Source organism: Globicephala melas, chromosome 21 (assembly GCF_963455315.2).
Source record: "Globicephala melas chromosome 21, mGloMel1.2, whole genome shotgun sequence".
Lineage (NCBI taxonomy): Eukaryota > Metazoa > Chordata > Mammalia > Artiodactyla > Delphinidae > Globicephala > Globicephala melas.
The window spans coordinates 29,418,638-29,422,451 of NC_083334.1; positions in this window are offsets into that span (position 1 = coordinate 29,418,638).

The window sequence follows — 3,814 nt, forward strand, 5'->3', positions numbered from 1 at the left end:
TCTGATGACTTTGCTAGCCTTGAGGAGTACAGGTCAGATATTTTGTAGAATGCCCCTCAACTGGGATTTGTCTGGTGCTTTTCTGATAATTACACTGGGGCTTGGATTTGGGGGAGGAAGACCACAGAGGTAAGTGCCCTTTCTCATCATATATCAAATGTATTTGCGATCTACATAGCTCATACTGTTGATGTTAACCTTCATCACCTGGCTGAGGTAGAGTCTGTCAGGTTTCTGCACTACACAGTTACTATTTCTTTTTTCCCCCTTTTCATACTGTATTCTTTGGAAGTCCCCATTTGCAGCTCCACACTTAGGGGATGGGGAGTTATCCTCCATGTCGGTGAGGGTGTTTATCTATGTTAATTCTTTAGAATTTACCTGCAAGGTAGATTTGGTCATTCTCTCCCATTTATTTATTTGTTTAATCAGTCATTTATATCTGTGTGGACCCATAGATATTTATTTTATACTTTGTGTTATGATCTAATGCTACTTTATTTATTTATTTATGCAGTACACAGGCCTCTCACTGTTGTGGCCTCTCCCGTTGCGGAGCACAGGCTCCGGACGCGCAGGCTCAGCGGCCATGGCTCACGGGCCCAGCCGCTCCGTGGCACGTGGGATCTTCCCGGACCGGGGCACGAACCCGTGTCCCCTGCATCGGCAGGCGGACTCTCAACCACTGCGCCACCAGGGAAGCCCTACCTTACTTATTTTGTTGCTCAGAATGTCTTGCTTTGGCCATTGGGAGCTCTTTCAGTTGTGTCCTTTTGACACACCCCCATGATTGTGGGGGCTTTTTCTTTTTGGAGCCCTCCTCACTTTCTGGCACTACATGATTCTTCAGGCTCATCCTGCATATTTCCTGTTCCAGCGCTAGAACCATTTGCTCCTCCAAGAAGCCCTGGTCCCTCTTATTGAAGAATGATATTGAAAATAAATTTGGGTTCCATTGTTTGTCTTTTCACTGCTGAGTTTTAAGAATTCTATGTGTTTTCTAGATACTGGTCTTTTGTCAGATTGGTGCTTTGCAAGTATTTTATCCCAGTCTGTCGCTTGTCTTTTCATCCTCTTTACAGAGTTTTTCACAGAGCAAAAGTTTTTAATTTTGATGCAATCCTATTTATCAGTTTTTCCTTCTGAGAACTTTTGGTGTCAAGTCTCTAAGAACTCATTGCTTACCCCCAGTTCCTGAAGATTTTCTCTTATTGTTTCCTAAAAGTGTTGTATTTAACTTTTGCATTTGCTACATTTACATATGCTCAATTCGACAACCCTAGCCAAGAGGAAACCTTGGCTTGATGGAAACCTCCAGGGGCCCAAGGAGACACCTTGCTGCACAGCTTCAACTGAAGTTATCAGCTCAAAACAGTCTTCATTGAAGTGAGACAGAGGCAAATCACTTGCCTCAAAGTGGGGAAAAAAAAATCTAAGATTATTCAGCTTGAGGGCAGGAACTATTCAGTTGTGGCTATAAAGTAATAAAATGCATTTTTATGAATGGTTCATGGACTTATAAAACTCACCAACTTTGGGCTGGAAGAGAACGTCACACTGATGTCTCTATGGTTCCTCTAGTTCTAACATTCTTTTATAAACAAAGTCATAGCAGCAGCCTGTATATTCTTGTTTAAAATGTAGATTCATGACCCCTCTGATTAACTATCTTGGGTTTGGACCTGAAATTTAAAGAATCTACTTAGCATACCCTTCTATTCATTAGAGTTTGAGAATCACTGTCACAGCCTGGCCTTGTTATTTTATTGTCAGATCATCAGAAACAACTGCGGAGTTTTCTCAACTTTTGATGCCGACGTGTCCACCAGGGGTTGAGAACTTCTGTCTCCAAAAACCATGTATCCTCGTAGCACCTAATCCCTTGATAGGCACTCAACACAATACCTTTTGATGCCTAACAATTATTCCGACTTTAGATGTGAAATCCAGTTGTTTCATGACCCTTAGACTGTTGCTTTTGCTCTTTAGGCAGCTTACTGGCCATTAGCATTATCTTTTGCACTGGAGCATGGAGTCAGCAAACTACCACCAGGGACCAAATTTAACCCACTGCCTGTTTTTGTAAATAAAGTTTTATTGGGACACAGCCACACCCAGTGGTTTACATACTGTCTCTGGCTGCTTTTGTGCTACAGCAAAACTGATTGGATGCCACAGAAACCTTGCAGCCCACACAGCCTAAAATATCTATCTGGCCCTTTACAGAAGAAAGTTTGTTGTCTCCTGTGCTGGAGCATTGAAAGGGAAAAAATACTTTGTTTCAGATTTTACCTTTTAAGCCTTTTTCTGGTAAAAGATTTGATATACCACTGCAACAGCAATAGCCAGTGAAATTAACTGGTGGTTTCTTTCTTTTTTAAAAAAAATTAATTTATTTTATTTATTTATTTTTGGCTGCGTTGGGTCTTCATTGCTGTGCGCGGGCTTTCTCTAGTTGCGGCGAGCGAGGGCTACTCTTCATCGCGGTGTGTGGGCTTCTCATTGCGGTGGCTTCTCTTGTTGCGGAGCACGCGCTGTAGGCGCGCGGGCTTCAGTAGTTGTGGCTCACAGGCTCTAGAGCACAGGCTCAGTAGTTGTGGCGCACGGGCTTAGTTGCTCCGCGGCATGTGGGATCTTCCCGGACCAGGGCTTGAACCTGTGTCCCCTGCATTGGCAGGCGGATTCTTAACCACTGTGCCACCAGGGAAGCCCAACTGGTGGTTTTTTGAGAGATATCAGATATTCTCTCTTTCTGAAACTACCTACCTGCTGGGCCTTCTTGGAAACCTAGAATTTATACTTCTTAAGGCAGTGTTTCTCAAAGTGTGGATCTCATGTTGTCTGCATCCAAATCACCAAGAGGGCTTGTTTAGAATGCAGATTCCTGAATCCCACCGAAGACCTACTGAATGAGAATTTCTGGAGGTATGCCTGGACATGAGATTACTCCCTCTCTTGTAACTATTGGTGTATCTGGTCTCTGTTGTAGCAGTCAACGCGATATTTTTTTTTTTTTTTGAGGTTTGAACCCAGAGTATTTATTGTCATGGGAATATGAAGAAATGTTCATATTCCTGTGCTTTTCTTTTTCTTTTCTTTTTTTTTTTTTTACATATATCTCTTCTTTTTTGCATTTCCTTCCCTTTTAGGTCACCTCAGAGCACTAAGTAGAGTTCTCTGAGCTGTACTGTAGGTTTTCATTAGTTGTCTGTTTTATACATAGTAGTGTATATGTGTCAATCCCAGCCTCCCAGTTCATCCCACTCCACCTCCCGTTCCCCCTTGGTGTCCATACATTTGCTCTCTACATCTGTGTTCAACAAGATATATTTATTTGTTTACCTGCCTGTGTTTCCTATTGAGACTGTGAACTCCTTCAGGGTAAGTATTGTGTTATTCATTGCTTTTGTATTCCAAGCCCCAGATTAGGCACATTTAATTGTTGTCATTCTCAAAGGGTGGTCCATGGAGGCTGGGAGTCTCAGAGACCCCTTTAGGGGTCACAAGATCAAAACGGTTTTCTTAATTGTACCGGGACATGATTTGCCTTTTTTGCTATGCTGTTGACATTTGCACTGTTGATGGAAAAGCAATGGTGGGTAAAATTGCTGGCGCCTTACCAGGAATTAAGGCAGTGGAAACAAATTGTTCTACCAGTCACCGTATTGTCCACTGCCCTGAATTTGTAATAAAAACAGTGCCAGTTTCACTTAAAAATATACTTCATGAAGAGTAAAAATTATGAATTTTATTAACTCGTAACCCTTGAGTTCACACCTTTTTCACATTCTGTGTGACAAAATGATTAGTACGC